This window comes from Phyllobates terribilis, unplaced genomic scaffold, assembly GCF_046119375.1.
Source record: "Phyllobates terribilis strain yellow unplaced genomic scaffold, ASM4611937v1 Scaffold_12__6_contigs__length_324123572, whole genome shotgun sequence".
Classification (NCBI taxonomy): domain Eukaryota; kingdom Metazoa; phylum Chordata; class Amphibia; order Anura; family Dendrobatidae; genus Phyllobates; species Phyllobates terribilis.
This window is the reverse complement of record NW_027362772.1, coordinates 189,584,391-189,603,906: the sequence shown is the minus strand read 5'-3', so window position 1 is coordinate 189,603,906 and position 19,516 is coordinate 189,584,391. Positions and strand designations below refer to the sequence as shown.

The 19,516-nt window shown below is 45.1% G+C and overlaps 1 protein-coding gene across 1 annotated transcript in view; it reads right to left on the bottom strand.

Moving 5' to 3' along the window:
• The window catches only part of U2AF2 (U2 small nuclear RNA auxiliary factor 2), a 144,261-nt gene that overhangs the window by 71,930 nt on the left and 52,815 nt on the right, over positions 1 to 19,516 (bottom strand). The window lies entirely within an intron of this gene.

Sequence of the window (19,516 nt, the reverse complement as noted above, 5' to 3'; positions counted from 1 at the left end):
CGCGCCGCTGACAGCATTGGTAGAGGAGGGGCCTCTGGCCCCTTCCTCTGCCAATCATCGTGTGACAGAGCATCAGAGACAGGAGCAGAAGCACAGCAACAGGGAAACGGGAGCGAGGTGATTATGTGTTGTTTTTTTAATGTGTATAGGATGTTTGGCTGGATGTGGGGAGGCTGTGTGGGGCTCTCATGCTGGACGTGGGGAGGCTGCGTGGGGCTCATATGGTATATAAAAGGGGCTGTATTCGGGTTCAAACGGTATATAAGGGGATGTCAGCATACTTATGCTCAATATTAAGTCATGCAATTAATAATATATAGAGCAGAATTAATTTCAGCCTCTGTTCAGCCCTCCACAACTATCACAGTCTTTCATGTGGCCCCTCGAGAAAATTGCCCACCCCTGCAAATCGCACAATGGCTCACTAGCTCCTTTGGAGCATAGGACTGAATCTCCCTAGCTGTATCAGGGGCTAGCAGTCTTAATACACTCTATAAGCGATTCATTAGTATAACATCACAGTAAACGTATTGGCATGGTTGCTGGCCGTATTTAGCGGCAAAACATGCATGTCTATACGTGGACGAATCCCACCTTTTTCATCCCTATTCTCTGGCCAACCAATCATTGCACAGGAGAGCCCATAATAGCATCCGCCACTTACCAATCAAGGCACATGATTCATACAGAGGCTCGTCTACATCAACAAATAAGGGGTCCTTTGGAGACGACAGTGTGATTTCATTGGTTAGTATCACAGCTTACGTTGTATCCGCCCCTTGGCAGTCTCCTGCTCTGACCAACCAATCATTGCGCAGGGGCGCCAGTGGTAATAGCCACCCCTAGCTAGTTATGATGCATAGTTTGCAAGGAGGCTCGCCCACATCATCCAATCACGGGTCTTTGGAGAAGACAATGTGATTCCATTGGTTAGTGTCACAACTCATGTCGTACCCACCCCTTGGTAGCCTCAGTGCATGGCTGAGCCCACGGCTCCTCCAGACAGTCCAATCACGGATCTTTAGAGCCAAAATTATATAATTTCATTGATTCTTATGTGAATCGTGACCTTGAGTACCAATTAATCGGTCCAAAAGTATTCAGTGACTTCCACATTTAGGGGAGATATACCCAAACTTCCATTTCTTCAGATGAGAAGTTGAAAAATAGATTTTGAACACTTAAATTGCAGATGAATCTGTCCAGTATTGCTTAGATTTATGAATTCTAGCCAATTCAAGGTAGGACTTCTCTTAAATACACTGCTCAAAAAATTAAAGGGAACACTTAAACAACAGAATATAGCTCCAAGTAAATCAAACTTCTGTGAAATCACACTGTCCACTTAGGAAGCAACACTGATTGACAATTAATTTCACATGCTGTTGTGCAAATGGAATAAACAATAGATGGAAATTATTGGCAATTATCAAGACACCCTCAATAAAGGAGTGGTTCTGCAGGTGGGGACCACAGACCACATCTCAGTACCAATGCTTTCTGGCTGATGTTTTGGTCACTTTTGAATGTTGGTTGTGCTTTCACACTCATGGTAGCATGAGACGGACTCTACAACCCACAGAAGTTGCTCACGTAGTGCAGCTCATTCAGGATGGCACATCAATGCGAGCTGTGGCAAGAAGGTTTGCTGTATCTGTCAGCATAGTGTCCAGAGGCTGGAGGTGCTACCAGGCCAGTACACCAGAAGACGTGGAGGGGGCCATAGGAGGGCAACAACCCAGCAGCAGGATCGCTACCTCCACCTTTGTGCAAGGAGGAACAGGAGGAGCACTGCCAGAGCCCTGCAAAATGACCTCCAGCAGGCCACAAATGTGTGGGTGCCTGCACAAATGGTTAGAAACCGACTCCATGAGGGTGGTATGAGGGCCCGACGTCCACAGATGGGGGTTGTGCTCACAGCCCAACACCGTGCAGGAAGCTTGGCATTTGCCACAGAACACCAGGATTGGCAGTCGCTACTGGCGCCCTGTGCTCTTCACAGATGAAAGCAGGGTCACACTGAGCACAGGTGACAGACGTGACAGAGTCTGGAGACGACATGGAGAGAGATCTGTTGCCTGCAACATCCTTCAGCATGACCGGTTTGGCAGTGGGTCAGTAATGGTGTGGGATGGCATTTCTTTGGAGGGCCACACAGCCCTCCATGTGCTCGCCAGAGGTAGCCCGACTACCATTACGTAGAGAGATGAGATCCTCAGACCCCTTGTGAGGCCGCTGCGGTTGGCCCTGGGTTCCTCCTAATGCAGGACAATGCCAGACCTCATGTGGCTGGAGTGTGTCAGCAGTTCCTGCAAGATGAAGGCATTGAAGCTATGGACTGACCCGCCCGTTCCCCAGACCTGAATCAGATTGAGCACATCTGAGACATCATGTCTCATTCCATCCACCAATGTCACGTTGCACCACAGACTGTCCAGGAGTTGGCGGATGCTTTAGTCCAGGTCTGGGAGGAGATCCCACAGGAGACCATCTGCAACCTCATCAGGAGCATGCCCAGGCATTGTAGGGAGGTCATACAGGAACGTGGGGGCCACACACAATACTGAGCCTCATTTTGACTTGTTTTAAGGGCATTACATCAGAGTTGGATCAACCTGTAGTGTGTTTTTCCACTATAATTCTGGGGGTGACTCCAAATCCAGGCCTCCGTTGGTTAATAAATTTGATTTCCATGGATGATTTTTGTGTGATTTTGTTGTAAGCACATTCAATTTTGTACAGAACAAAGTATTCAATGAGAATATTTCATTCATTCAGATCTAAGATGTGATATTTGAGTGTTCCCTTTATTTTTTTGAGCAGTGTATATAAATATTTATGAGGGGAGGGGAGTGCACGCATCAGACATGCAGGTTCAATACTATCTTAAATGTTCTATTATGAAGGACAAAAAAAATCCAGGATTCTATATAGATAAATGTATGGTCCACAAAAGCCTCGAGAGAATTTTACAGCTCTATAAAACACGAGAAGGGCGGGGATTCATTTATCCCATGAGGACTACGTGAGCGCAGTCGATGGATCCATCTGCACTCCTTTTAGAGCAGCAGACGATCCCAATTGCCACCCCTTGGTAGAGGTTGTACCACTTCCAGTGTTTGGAATTGTAGGGCAAAGGGATTCTCTGAGTGCACTTCAAGCATATGCCTGGACAGAGCAGTTCCTTCTTTCCGTCTGATGTATCCAATATAAATCAAGACTACGCCTTATTAGCTCCCATTTAGTCTTGCCTACATAGTTCCTTAGGCATTGACAGGTAGCCATGTAGACAACTCCTTTTGTTTTGCAATTTGCAAATTCACGATTCAAAAAGGGATTCATTCGTTGCAGCACTTTTAAAGGTCTGGCTTTTGTTGATATAACAGCATGGTGGCTCAGTGTTTAGCACTGGAGGCTTGCAGCGCTGGGGTCCTGGGTTCAAATCCCATCAAGGGAGTTTGTATGTTCTCACAGTGTTTGCGTGGGTTTCCTCCCACACTCCAAAGACAAACTGATAGGGAATTTAGAGATTGTGAGCCTAAATGTGGACAGTGACGTTATTGTCTGTAAAGCGCTATTAAATTAATGGTGCTATGTAAGTGACTAAAAAAAAATATAAATGCACTCAATACTTCGGGTTTCCTTTTGCATTAATTACTACATCAATGAGGCGTGCAATGGAGGCGATCAGCCTATGGCACTGCTGAGGTATTATGGAAGCCCAGGTTGTTTTGATAGCAGCCTTCAGCTCGTCTGCATTGTTGGGTCTGGTGTCTCATCTTTCTCTTGACAATACCCCATAGATTCTCTATAAGGTTAAGGTCAGGAGAGTTTGCTGCCTAATCAAGCACAGTGATACTGTTGTTTTTAAACCAGGTATTGGTACTTTTGGCAGTGTGGACAGGTGACAAGTCCTGCTAGAGAATGAAATTTCCATCTCCAAAAAGCTTGTCGGCAGAGGGAAGCATGAAGTGCTCTAAAATTTCCTGGTAAATGGCTGCACTGACTTTGGTCTTGATAAAGCACAGTGGACCTACACCAGCAGGTGACATGGCTCCCCAAACCATCACTGATTGTGGAAACTTCACACTAGACCTCAAGCAGCTTGGATTGTGTGCCTCTCCACTCTTCCTCCAGACTCTGGGACCTTGATTTCCAAATGAAATGAAAAATGTACTTTCATCTGAAAACAACACCTTGGACCACTGAGCAACAGTCCAGGTCTTTTTCTCCTTGGCCCAGGTAAGACGCTTCTGGCGTTGTCTATTGGTCATGAGTGGCTTGGCACAAGGAATGCGACACTTGTAGCCCATGGACTGGACACGTCTGTGTGTGGTGGCTCTTGAAGCAATGACTCCAGTAGCAGTCCACTCCTTGTAAATCTCCCCCAAATTTTTGAATGGCTTTTTCTTAATCCTTTCAAGGCAGCGGTTATACCGGTTGCTTGTGCACCTTTTTCTACCACACTTTTTCCTACCACTAAACTTTCCATTAATATGCTTGGATAGAGCACTCTGTAAACAGCCAGCTTCTTTAGCAATGACCTTTTGTGGCTTACCCTCCTTGTGGAGTGTGCCAATGACTGCCTTCTGGACATCTGTCAAGTCAGCAGTCTTCCCCATGATTGTGGAGCCTACTGAAACAGACTAAGGGACCTTATTAAACACTTACGAAGCCTTTGCAGGTGTTGTTAATTATTCTAATTTACTGAGATAATGACTTGTGTTTTCATTGGCTGTAAGCCATAATCATCAACATTAACAGAAATAAACACTTGAAATAGATCACTATCTTTGTAATGACTATATTGAATTTCACTTTTTGTATTGAAGAACTGAAATAAATTAACTTTTTGATGATATTCTAATTTTGTGAGATGCACCTGTATATATACATAAACACACACATCTAGTCAGTGAATATATTAATTTATTGCACTATTGAACATTCAAAAAATATATAAAATATGCACACACCAACACATACCTGTCTGGTATACCTGAGTTTATAGGTGTATTGAGCAAAAAAAGGCCCATCTGTGAGGGTTACCAAAAATTGTCGCACTTTAAATTTTTGGAGCACTGCCTATATATTACCTATATCAGGAGGAAATTGTGCAATTTCTCCTGAGTACGCAGATACCCAATATGTGGAGCAAAACTACTGTTTGGGCGCACGGCAGGTCTTGGAAGTAAAGGAGCGCCATTTGACTTTTTGAGCCCAAAATTTGCTGGAATTATTAGCAGACACCATGTCTGATTTGGAAAGCCCCTGATGTGCGTGAAAACCCCCACAAATGTCACCATTTTGGAAACTAGACCCCTCAGGGACCTTATCTAGATGTGTGGTGAGCACTTTGAACCTTCAAGTGCTTCGCAGAAGTTTAAAGCGTTGTGCCATGAAAGAAAAAAAAAAAAAACTTTTTTCCCGTAAGAATGTTTTTAAGCACCAAATTTTGCATTTTCACAAGGGTAACAGGAGAAAATGGACCACAAAATTTGTTGTGCAATTTCTCTTGAGTACGCAGATCACCCATATGTGGTCAAAAAATACTTTTGAGGCATAGTGCAAAGATCAGAACTGGAGGGCTGTGGAGTCGGAGTTGTGGAGTCTGAGTCGGTATAAAATGTAGACTCCTAAAATATATAATAAATTGGGCACAGTAGTTCAATGCAGTTTGTGGGGAATATTTTTTCATAAGAATTTTGAAAAGTTATGAAATGTCCTATAAATGTCTGTCCTATTCCTGATCTAAGGGTCTAGACTTTTAGCTGAGATGAATCTGTGCTACAGTAAATTTATCCCTTAAACATGAGCCATGTAGGAGGGAGTTGGAGTTGTGGAGTCAGTGTCATGGAAATGGAGGAGTCGGAGGTTTGGCTTACCGACTCCACAGCCCTGCTCAGAAGGAAGAAACGCCATATTGGAGTTCAGATTTTGCTGGACCGGTTTGAGGGTACCATGTCACATTGACAGAGCCCCTGAGGTGACAGAACAGCAGAAACCTCCGTAAGTGACCCCATTTTACAAACTACACCTCTCAATGAATTCATCTAGGGGAGCAGTGATCATATTGACAACACAGATGTGTCACAATTTCATACCATTGGGTATTGAAGGAGAGAAAAAAAAAAAAAAAGACATTTTTACTACCAAAATGTTGTTTTAGCCCCAGAATTTACATTTCACACTGGAAAATGGGTAAAAATGGCACCAAAATTTGTTCCACAATTTCTGCTGAATGTAGAAATACCCCATATGTGGCTGTACAGTACTGCTTAGCCATACGGCAAGACTCGGGAGGGACTGTTTTGCCAAGTTTTGACACTAAAGCTCAGACACGGCTTTAAAGAAGGCAACCACTTGCGACGTAACGCAATTTTATTTATAATAGTTGATTTAATAGAAAATACATAATTAAAGGAATAGTATGATATGATGATGATGCATACACTTTTGTATATGTTATAATACAAAGGTTAAGTACATATGTACAGTACAGACCAAAAGTTTGGACACACCTCATTTAAAGATTTTTCTGTATTTTCATGACTATGAAAATTGTACATTCACACTGAAGGCATCAAAACTATGAATTAACACATGTGGAATTATATACTTAACAAAAAAGTGTGAAACAACTGAAAATATGTCTTATATTCTAGGTTCTTCAAAGAAGCCACCTTTTATGACTGCTTTGCACACTCTTGGCATTCTCTTGATGAGCTTCAAGAGGTAGTCGCCGGAAATGGTCTTCCAACAATCCTGAAGGAGTTCCCAGAGATGCTTAGCACTTGATGGCCCTTTTTCCTTCACTCTGCGGTCCAGCTCACCCCAAACCATCTCGATTGGGTTCAGGTCTGGTGACTGTGGAGGCCAGGTCATTTGGCGTAGCACCCCATCACTCTCCTTCTTGGTCAAATAGCCCTTACACAGCCTGGAGGTGTGTTTGGGGACATTGTCCTGTTGAAAAATAAATGATGGTCCAACTAAACGCAAACCGGATGGAATAGCATGCCGCTGCAAGATGCTGTGGTAGCCATGCTGGTTCAGTATGCCTTCAATTTTGAATAAATCCCCAACAGTGTCACCAGCAAAGCACCCCCCAAACCATCACACCTCCTCCTCCATGCTTCACGGTGGGAGCCAGGCATGTAGAGTCCATCTGTTCACTTTTGCTGCGTCGCACAAAGACACGGTTGTCGGAACCAAATATCTCAAATTTGGACTCCTCAGACCAAAGCACAGATTTCCACTGGTCTAATGTCCATTCCTTGTGTTCTTTAGCCCAAACAAGTCTCTTCTGCTTGTTGCCTGTCCTTAGCAGTGGTTTCCTAGCAGCTATTTTACCATGAAGGCCTGCTGCACATAGTCTCCTCTTAAGGCTGCGTGCCCACGTTGCGGATTACAAGCGTTTTTGCTGCGGATTTTCCGCAGCGGAAACGCTTGTAAAACGCTTGGTAATCCGCATCCCATTGTCCCCAATGAGAATCCACAAGTTCTATGCCAATGCTGCGGATTTTTCCGCAGCGTTTATGCTGCGTTCAAAAATCTGCAGCATGTCCATTAATTTTGCGTTTCCGCATGCGGAATTGCCTTGTGCAATGCATTAAAAACGCAAGGCAATTCCGCATGTGGAAAACGCGCAATAAAAGCGCAATAAACGCGTGCGGAATTAAGCATGCGTTTTTCCGGGAGAGGACATGCGGAAATGAAGCAGAAATTTTCTCGTTTTTCTTTACTTAGAATTTGTATTCTGGCAAGAAAAAAAGCAGCTAACAGTCTATTCAGTAGGACTATCAGCTGTGTATCTACCTGACTTCTGCACAACACAACTGATGGTCTCAACCCCATTTATAAGGCAAGAAATCCCACTTATTAAACCTGACAGGGCACACCTTTGAAGTGAAAACCATTTCCGGTGACTACCTCTTGAAGCTCATCAAGAGAATGCCAAGAGTGTGCAAAGCAGTCATCAAAGCAAAAGGTGGCTACTTTGAAGAACCTAGAATATAAGACATTTTCAGTTGTTTCACACTTTTTTGTTAAGTAGATAATTCCACATGTGTTAATTCATAGTTTTGATGCCTTCAGTGTGAATGTACAATTTTCATTGTCATGAAAATACAGAAAAATCTTTAAATGAGGTGTGTCCAAACTTTTGGTCTTTACTGTACATATACTCCCGTTATCACCAAGGAGCTTTTAAACATCATCTGTCTGGAATATCAGAGAAGCAATTTCACCAAGACAGAAACCCCTGGAAATATCATAACACTGCATGGGCAGGTATTACATACAGCACTACACATCAGTGTAGGTACAACTTATGGCTTCTCTCTTTGTAATATTTTCTCTAGCCTTATATATTGAATGTACACTAGCAAGTCTAATTCACCTTTGCCCCCAGAGAGGCCGGCTGTAGGTCCAAAGGTAAATCAGATAAGGCTCTTACATGGACAAGGGTGTACAATAAATACACAATTTAAAGGCTCTTCGGAATCAATTAAGTAAACTAAACACAAAAGGTTATGTAAATCTTCATGTTTTACAATAACCCTCAAACAGAAGACTATTTGTGATAGATGTTTCAGACAATCTTTATAAGTAACATCTTATTGCTTATTCATTATCTTGTGTCTAAACATCAAGTAAACACAAAGTAAAGTTAAACAGAATGAGCCTTATCAGTCTGTAAATATATAACTAAACCATACCATCCAGTGCTGGTTTGAATACATTCTATATATTTCAACATGGACTCAAAAACAGCTATTTTTATATTCACACGACAATCTTTGGCAAAGTCGGCAGGATACGCAGAAGGCTCAGAATTTCTTTTTGTTAAAAATTCCAATCCTCTGGAATTTAAAAGAACTGTGTGATAAGGTGTGAGAGTGATATTGCGTAAAACAGGCCTTTAAGAAAAAGGTAGTTGTTCGTGAGTCTATTGAGATCCAAGGTTGGGAACAGACTCATTATAATATTTTAGCAGCCAAATAGGCCTTATTTATATTCACACTACAATCCACCATCTACATAAATTGTGCATTTATTGCACACCATTATCCATGTAAGAGCCTTATCTGATTTACCTTTGGAGGCCACTGAGGGGGCAAAGGTGAATTAGAGTTGCTAGTATACATTCACTATATAAGGCCAGAGCAAATATTACCAAGAGAGAAGCCATAAGTTGTACCTACATTGATGTATAGTGTTGTATGTAATACCTACCCATGCAGTGTTATGATATTTCCAGGGGTTTCTTTGTCTTGAGCTATCGCTAGGGGATCGCAGGACCGGGCTACAGAGGATGGGACCTTGTGGTTTAACAGACGCCATGAGGTCGACGTCCGGCGTGGCCCACTGTAAGCAAATCTTATGGAACACCACAGGATGGAGAGGCCATTCTCCTGAGGCAAGGCCCTGTCGACTGAGGAAGTCGGCCACCCAATTGTCGACCCCCGGAATGTGGACTGCTAAGATTGTCGGAACCGTCTTCTTGGCCTAAACTAGCACTCTTGCCACCTCTTTCAAGACGGACTTGCTGCGCGCATTCCTCCCTGACAGTTTATGTACGCCACGGCTGTGGCGCTGTCCGATTGTACGCAAACTGGGAACCCTGCAAGAATATCCTGCCAGTGACGCAACGACAGGTAAATTGCCCTCATCTCCAAGGTATTGATCGGTAGGGAGACTTCGTGGGGACTCCACCAGCCCTGCACCGTGTGGTGAAGGAAGACTGCCCCCCAACCGATGAGGCTGGCATCAGTCGTGACCACCTGCCTGCAAAGTGGTAGGAATGACTTCCCGGGTCTGAAGGAAGAGGGCGGGTCCACCATGTTTATGACCTTCTCACTTGAAGAAGCAACCTGATGCGTCGATCTAGAGACGACGGGTTCTTGTCGCATGCCAAAAGAAGGGCCAGTTGAAGAGGCAGAGTATGGAACTGGGCAAACGGCACTGCTTCCATAGCAGCCACCATTTTTCCCAGGACACTCATGCATAGGCAAAGAGTGTGCACTTGGGTCGGAGAGAAGATGGATCCCCCGATGGAGAGAGTTTATCTTTTCCCTGGGAAGAAGGACCCGGGCACTGGTCGTGTCGAACTGCATTCCTAGAAAGGTTACACATTGAGATGGGACCAGGGAGGATTTGTCTGTGTTGATCAGCCAGCCTAACCGAGAGAGTGTGTTCAAGGTGATCTGGAGGCTGTGGAGACAATCAAAGGCCCCAAAGGTCAAAGGCTCAGGGACTAACAGGGCGTCGAGATAGGGGATAAATACAATCCCCGTGGCTCGTAGAATGGCCATGACTGTTGCCATTACCTTCGCGAAAACCCTCGGGGCGGAGGCAAGCCCGAAGGAGAGGGAAGTGAACTGGTAATGTTCTTCTGGAAGGAAAAATCAAAGGAATTTCTGATGTGATGCACAGATTGGGATGTGAAGGTATGAGTCCGGAAAGTCGACTGAACATAGATATTCCTCGGCTTCCATCGAGGCGATTACTTACCTGAGGGACTCCATTCTGAAGTGCCGGATGCGTACTTGTCGGTTTAGTCGTTTGATGTCCAGGATCGGACGTAGTGAGCCGTCCTTTTATGGAACGACGAAAAGATTAGGAGTAAAAACCGGAAAACCTTTCCTGAAAGGGGACGGGAACTATGACTCCTGAGCGCAGAAGGGAGGCAATGGCCTGAAGGTAGCCGGGAAGCAGAGATGGTTGAGGGGGGCGGGATTTGAGAAATTGTGTTCTTGGCATGGCGATGAATTCCATTTTTGCAGCCGGAGGTCTCAATCTCCTTGACCCAGGCGTCTCGGAACAGAAGTAGACGGCCGCCCACCCTGCGAGAAGTCCCAGGTGGTAGTGACCCATCATGCTGAGGAAAATCTGTTGGATCATGATTGGGAACCAGACGGCTTGGAGGATCGACCCTTTGCGTGCCAGTTGGGAGTGGGCCTAAAGGTAGGCTTAAGTCTCTCTCGCTGTGCTGAGGTATGGTCCTGTTGAGAGGAGGGGCCCGGTTGAGCGAACTGACGAAAGGACCGGAACTGAAGAGAACGTCTCCTAGGAAAGTGGCGTTTAGGTCTGGGCTGGGGAAGGGAGGTGCTCTTGCCCTCAGTGGCATCAGAAATGAACTGGTCTAACTTAGACCCAAACAGCCTGGAGCCTTGAAACGGGAGATTTGTTAGTGAATTTTTGCAGGCCAGGTCGGCGTTCCAAGCCTTCAGCCAAAGAATTCTAAGTAAAGCAATAATATTGCTAGGAGACGCGGGCTGAGCAGGTAGCGGCGTCAAGGGATGCCGTGATAAGATATTTCCCTGCATGGACGATCTGATCCGCTAGGTCAGCCAGATCGTCTGGGGAAGCCCCCGTTAGGATGCCCTGCCTAAGCTGTTTGGCCCATGCGGACACTGCTTTTGATACCCAAGTTGAGGCAAAGGAAGTACACAGGGAGGTGTCAGCAGCCTCGAAGGCTGACTAAGCCAAGGCCAAAACCTGTCTATCCATAGTGTCCTTGAGGGAGGAACAAGCTGGAAGAGACAGCACTGTCTTGGCCGAGAGGATCCACTGATTGGGACTCCGTCTATTTGCTGACAAGGTCATGGTTAAATGGGTATAGCATGTGTAACTTTCTTTCCTGTGAAGTGCTTTTCTGGATGCTCCCACTGTTTCTGAAATACAGAGTCAAATTCTGTAAGGTTAGAAAAGGTGCGTGCCGGGCGCTTAATTCTCTTGAAGGAAACGGAGTAGTCCTGAGAAGGGCTCTCGTCCTCTTTAACATGCAGAGTCTGATTGACGGCCGATATAAGGCTGTCAACCATGTCCTGGATCTTGGAATACTGGTCTGTCGGATGCAGAGTCTGGGGAAGAGGTGTGAGATGCAGGGAGCATTTTTGGAGTCTTGAGAGCTGGAGAATGAGCTTGTGTGAGTCCGTTTCTGAGAAAGTACTCTCAGTCAGCCCTTGGGGAGAGGGGGCAGGGGTGCCTGCGAATCGTCCGTGGGAAAGTTCGGAGCACTGGTGGCCGTGGATAACATAGGCAAGCGTTCTAGGACCAGCACCAGAGATTGAGATACCTTGGTGAGGTCAGAGACAGACTGGGACATAGCAACAGCCCACTCCAGAGAAGAGCGAGTTCCTTCGTCCTGGGCGGCGGGGGGGGGGGGGGGGGGGGGAGTCTTGGGGTGCCAGCATGGTGGGAGGCTTGCAGGTCGATCAGAAACCCGTTGTCAGACCCACGGGCCACTTAGTACTACAAAGAGCACAGGAGTAGTATGTGACTGAGAGGGAAAGACAGAGTGCTCCCTGGGTTTGGGCATATGTGACCAGGGATACTGCAGAGAAGGGAGCCTGTGGGCAGTAAAGGGTGTGGGTCGGTGCCAGGGCAGAGCCTACTCGGTCCTGAAGTAACCACAGTCCCGTGTCCCCCGTCGGAACTACGGAGCTGAGGCTTGAGCGAGCCACTGTGATGAAGCTGCCAGGCAAAGTGGTGCCGCAGGAGCAGAACAGCGTAGAGGGGCAGGGCAGGAGCGCGCTGCCCTGAGTGAAGAGGGGCGCCGAGGCTCTGATAGGCAGAAGGAATGGGGGCGGGCTTAAAGGATCCGGCCGCTGATAGGTCTCCAGAAGAGCTGTGGGTGTGGCGGAAGAATCACAATGCTCCTCAGCCCTGATTAGCCGATTGCCGGAGGGGGCGTATACACGCTGGTAAGAGGAACGCCCCACCCGAGAAGCTGTAGGCGGGTGTATACAGCGGAGGAGGAGCAATTTCTTTTTTTGCCTAGTGTCAATCTCCTGGCAACAACAGCATACACCCATGGTCCTGTGTCTCCAAATGAATCGATAAAGAAATCCCATCCACTATGCTGTAACATCTGGACGCTGCTGGTTTGACGCTGCATAAACACAACGCGTCAAACCGCAGCAGCTTTTAAGTGTGTGTTGTAAAACTGCCCGGTTTGCAGAGACCAGCGCTTCCCCCACAAGTCTCTGCATGCAGACTATTCATTTTGAAACACACATTAACCCCTTTATGACGCGATACGCAATACGTCCATGTGGCCTGGGCCTTAATGACCAGGTACGTATTACGTCTCACGGATCTTGCCCGAACAGAGGCTGTGCGGGTGCGATCGCCGCCGGGTGTCAGCTGACTGACAGCCGGCACTTTAACCCCCTAAATGCTGAGATTGCAGTATTTAACGAGCTAGCAAAGGGACGAAAGCCCCTCTGCTCTTGGATCAGAGACTGCACGACGTCATCGCGGGAGTCCCGATTGATTCCATGGTGACCCGATGTAGTCATGACAAGATCCAGGTCACCAGGCACTAGCAAGGTAGTTTGATCATGAGCAATGCATGATCAACTATCTTGTGTCTGCAGGGCTGGCAGGTCATAAGATGCATACATACCCCCTTTAACTTCTGAGCAGGTCACTATAGCCAGTAAACATGGCCAACATCAGGGCCATGCAATCAATCTCAGGGTGCCAATGGGGTTAAAGAGGGAGACTCCACAATCAACCATTTAGATGCTGTAGTCACTATTGATCGCAGCATATAAGGGGTTTAAACGGTCATAGTGCAAACACTGATCGTGGCTGATGCAGCAAGTTGTCAGCTATACTGTACAGCTGACAGCTGCTGGATTGTTACCTGTCTGGGGATGCTAGTCTCTTAACCCGCAGGTCAGTAAAAAGGTCTATTGGTGGTTAAGATCTTAAATCAGAGATATTTGCTTCGTTCTCCTCCTGGACGGATCGCTCTTAATTTATTGGTGAAATTTGTACTCCGTGAAGACATTTTCACAATAAAGGGGTTGTCCCATGAACCAAGTTCATTTTAATCAATAGATCTTAGAATAATAATAATTTCCACAATTGAATGTGTTTTAAAAAAAAAAGTTCCCGTGTTGAAATAATATTCTATATGTGCCCCTGCTATGTACTGTGTAATGGCCATGTACTGTGTAATGGCGGTGTCTGATTGTGCATGGAACATGGTCTGATCATACCATAGCTCCTTGGCAGGGGAGGATGCAGAATATATAGACATTACAGCAGGGAATCGCAAATAATTTGAGGTAAAACATTTTTTCAAAACAGGTAGAGAAATATTTTCTCTCACCAAAAGAATTAGCTGTGATCTGCTGCTGTCCTGTCTGTATAATCTTTGTTTCCTCCTCTGTCCAGGAGAGGTGGTATGATCAAACCTTGCCCCTCTATAGTCAGACAGCCCCCAGAAGAAGCAACGGCGAAACGTCATCGGGTGTGGGGAGGACACAGATTCACTCTCCTCTATGTGGCCGGCTTACTAGGTAACGTTACCCTTATTTAATGATTCATCGTGATCATTGACCACCTAGGATTAGATCTGGGCTATCCAGTTGTAGGACATATATAGATCGGTAGGTCCTGATTTTTGCTATTCCTCTGATACTTGGCATTTTGGTTTTTGTTGGGGGCAATAATTGTGTAATACTGCTATACCCTTCTGGGACCCTTTTAAAGTGCCACCCAATTTCCAATTTTATTTTGACTCTCTAGAGTGATATTGACGCTAAGGCTGCGTGCCCACGATGCGGTTTTTTTAAGCGTTTCCGCAGCGGCAAAAACGCTGCAGAAACACTTAAAAAACGCATAGTAGAAGGCCTGCCATGTTCCCCAATGATAATCCGCATGTGCTGTGCACATGCTGCGGAAATTTCCGCTGCGGATTATCATTGCGGAAAAAAACGCAGCACTACCAACTATTTTGCGGAAGTGCTGTGTTTTGGCCGCCATTGACTTGCATTAGACCGCATGGATTAAGCATCACTGTTTTGCGCATTCCAATGTGCGGATGGTACCCAGGTCTAGAGAAGAGGAGACTCTCCTCCGGACCCGGGTACAATAGAAAACTGTAAAAAAAAAAAAAGAATAAAATAAAAAATAAATAAATACTTACCTTCTGGCAGCCTGCGATGCGCTCCTCCTCTCATGCCAGCAGTTCGCGATGGACTGAAGGACCTGCTCTGACGTAATAGTCATGTGACGAGTCACGCAACGCTGACATCAGCAGGCCCTTCAGTGTAACGCGATCTGCCGGCACGGTGAAGCAAGACACGGGGCCATCGGAAGGCAAGTATAGATTTATTTTTTGACATTCTCTCGGGTCACACTATAAATCCATGACGGTTGCATGGATATATAGATAGATAGATAGATAGATAGACAGATATATATTAGTGTGACCAAGTTGTCAAGCACTTTCCAAGTGATGCTAAAATCGCTTGGAAAGCGCTTGACAACCCGCATGCAGAAATGCATGTGAAGAACGCTTCACATCCGCATGTCCCTGGCAGGAAAAACGCATGTACAATCCGCATGCGTTTTTCATGCCAGGGGAGATGCAGAAACGCTCAGGAAAAATCCAGAGCATTTCTGCATCGTAGGAACATAGCCTAATTGGAGACTTTCTGTATATGCCTATTTGACTTATATTGCATTTTCTAAATACTATGTCGTCACCTGTTATATGCCTATAAATGTCATACTTTGAGTTACATATGGTGGATAGCCTTTATGGGGATTATTATCCAGTCAGTGAATGTGTCCTTTCACTCTTTGGAAAGACCATCTTTTTATTAAAATATTGTTTTTATATTTCATATTAAATAAAAGTTACATATATTACAGAGCTGGAATCTCTTGTTCTAGACAGCTATGGATGTTGCTGGTTTAGATATTGGTTGGCAGTATAAAGGTTCTGGAAAAGCAAAATATTTATTATTATTATTAATAAATCTGTGTGCAATGGCTTTTCGCACCCCAAAAGAAATCCAGCAAATTCTGCTCTCCAAAATCCAGAAGCCCTCCACCCTTCTGTGCCTAAACCACATTTAGCGTCTACATATTTGGCATTTCTGTAGCGATGAGAGCCCGCCTAGTTTACAGGTGCACTACCATATACTGGGCACTGCAATGGCAGTTTCCAATTTTTACTCATGAACATCCAATGCTGCTTGTTTCTGGAAAACATGCATTGGAGTCAAAATTGTCAGCACACTTGTACATAAATTTCCAAAGAGATCTCATTTCCAAATTAGGGTCATGTGAGGGGGAGGGATTCTGCTCTAACACGTAGGGCCAGGAGGCAAATAGCGCTCCATTCCTCCACAGTCTCACCGCATGGCTAATCGGTACTTTATAGCAATATATGGTATTTCTACATTCTGCAGAAATTGTGGGACAAATTTTGGAGCTATTTCTACCCATTTCCCAATGTGAAAATGTAAAATCTGGCTAAAACAAAATTTTGGTGGTAAAAAAGTAAATTTTTTTCACTGCCCAATGGTATAAAATTATGTGTCAATATGATCACTGCTGCATCTCTAGTGGAGTTCATTGAGAGTTGTAGTTTGTAAAATGGGGTCACTTATGGGGGAGGGGGGGGGGTTCTGCTGTTCTGGCACCTCAGGGGCTCTGTCAATGTGACTTGGCACCCTCAAACCAGTCCAGGAAAATCTGAACTCCAATATAGCACTCCTCTTCTGAGCTTTGCACTGAGCTTTGCACTATGCATCAAAAGTAGTTTTCAACCTCATATGGGGTATCTGTGTAATCAGGAGAAATTGCGCAACACATTTTGGTGATGTCCCATTTTCTCCTGTCATCATTGTGAAACTAAAAAAGTTTGGGGCTGAAACTTTTTTTGTGGGAAAAATATTTTTTCATTTTCACAGATCAACGTTGTAAAATTTTGTGAAGCACCTGTGCCCACCACACATCTAGATAAATTCCTTGAGGTGTTTAGTTTCCAAAATGGTGTCACTTGTGGGGGGGGGGCTGTACTGTTTAGGCACATCAGGAGCTCTCCAAACTCAACGTGACACCCGCAGACCATCCCATCCAAGTCTGAATTCCAAAACGTCCTTTTTTGATTTCTGAGCCCTGCTGTGTGCCCAAACAGTAGTTTTCCCCCACATAATGGGGTATTTGCATACTCAGGAGAGATTGCACAACAATTTGTATGGTGCAATTTCTCCAGTTACCCTTGTGAAATGCAAAATTTGGGGCCAAAATGAACTTTGTGGGAAAAATATGATTTTATTATTTTCACAGCCCAACGTTTTAAAATTCTGTAAAGCATCTGAGGATCCAAGGTGTTCACTACACATCTAGATAAGTTCCTTGATGGTCTAGTTTCCAAAATATGGTCACATGTGGGGGTTTCCATTACTTAAGCACATCAGGGGCTCACCAAACGCAACATGGCGTAAGCTAATTATCCCAGTAAATTTTGCATTCAAAAAGTCAAATAGCGCTCCTTCGCTTCCGAACCCTGCCATGCGCCCAAACAGTACTTTTCCCCCACATGTGGGGTATGGGCCTGCTCAGGATAAATTGCACAACAAATTTTGTGGTTAATTTTTTCTTGTTACCCTTGTGAAAATGAAAAAAAAAAATTGGATCTGAAGGAAAATTTTTGTGAGAAAGTTAATTTTTCCCACATTCCATTAATTCCTGTGAAGTAACTGAAGGGTTAATAAACTTCTTAAGGCCGAGTTCACACGATGCGTTTTTAATGCGTTTCCGCAGCTGCGTAAATGCCGCGGAAACGCATTAAAAACGCATGGTAGAAGGGCAGCAATGTTCCCCAATTGAAATCCGCATGTGCTGTGCCCATGATACGGATTTTTCCGCACCGTAAACGCTGCGCTCAAAAATCCGCAGCAAGTCCATTAATTTTGCGGAAACGCTGCGTTTTCGCCACCATTGACTTGCATTAGAACGCACCAATTCTGCAAGACTGCATCTGTACTTGCGTAATTGGCGCGTTCTAATGTGCGGATGGTACCCGGGTGTAGATGAGAGGAGAGTCTCATCCACACCCAGGTACCATTAAAAAAGCTGTAAAAAAAGAAAATAAATGTATACTTACCTTCTGTCGGCCCGCGCACCGCTCCTGCTTGGTTCCCGGCACTTTGCAGTGAGTTGAAGGACCTGCGCTGACGTCAGAGTCATGTGACGCCGACGTTGGCAGGTCTTTCAATTCAAAGTTGCCGGGAGAACGGAGTGAGCAGGACAGCGCGAGCCATCAGAGGGTAAAGTATACATTTATTTTTTATTTTTACCACTCTCTCGGGTCACACTATATAAATCCATGCCGGTTGCATGGATTTATATAGTGTGACCTAGTTGTCAAGCACTTTCCAGGTGATGCTAAAATCGCCTGGAAAGCGCTTGTCAATCCACATGCGGATACGCATGTGAATCCGGATGTATTCCGCAGGAAAAACGCATGCACAATCTGCATGCGTTTTTTCTGCCAGGGAGATGCAGAAATGCTGCAGAAATTTTCTGCTTCATTTCTGCATCGTGTGCACATACCCTGAATGTGGTTTTGAGCACCTTGAGGAGTGCAATTTTTAGAATGTTGTCACTTTTGGGTATTTTCTGTTACATAGGCCCCCTTAAGTCACTTCAAACGTGATTTGGTCCCTAAAAAAAAAAAAAAAATGGTTTTGTAAATTTTGTTGTAAAAATGAGAATCGCTGGTCAACTTTTAACCCTTCTAACTTAGGGAAAAAAAAAGTTTCAAAAAATTGTGCTGATGTTAAGTAGACATGTGGGAAATGTTATTTATTAACTAGTTTGTGCGACATAACTGGTTTAAGGCTCAGTTCACACGATGCGTATTTCATGCGTTTCCGCGGCGTTTTTGCAGTTGCGTAAACGCCGCGGAAACGCATGAAAAACGCATGGTAGAAGGGAAGCAATGTTCCCCAATGGAAATCCGCATGTGCTGTGCCCATGATGCGGATTTTTCCGCAGCGTTAACGCTGCGGTCAAAAATCCGCAGCATGTCAATTAATTTTGCGGAAACGCGGCGATTTCGCCGCCATTGACTTGCATTAGAACGCGCCAATTCCGCAAGACAGCATTTGTACTTGCGTAATTGGTGCGTTCTAATGTGCGGATGGTACCCGGGTGTGGAGGAGAGGAGAGTCTCATCCACACCCAGGTACCATTAAAAAAGCTGTAAAACAAGAATAAAATAAAAAATATATATATACTTACCATCTGTCGGCCCGCGCAGCGCTCCCGCTTGGTTCCCGGCACTTGCAGTGAGTTGTAGGACCTGCGGTGACGTCAGAGTCATGTGACGGGTCACGTGACGCTGACGTCGGCAGGTCTTTCAATTCAAAGTTGCCGGCGAGGGAGAACGGAGTGAGCAGGACAGCGCGGGCCATCGGAGGTAAGTATATACACTCTCTCGGGTCACACTATATAAATCCATGCTGTTTGCATGGATTTATATAGTGTGACCTAGTTGTCAAGCACTTTCCAGGTGATGCTAAAATCGCCTGGAAAGCGCTTGTAATCTGCATGCGGAAACGCATGTGAATCCGCATGTATTCTGCAGGAAAAACGCATGCACAATCTGCATGCGTTTTTTCTGCCAGGGAGATGCAGAAATGATGCAGAAATTTTCTGCTTCATTTCTGCATCGTGTGCACATACCCTAAGGGCAGAA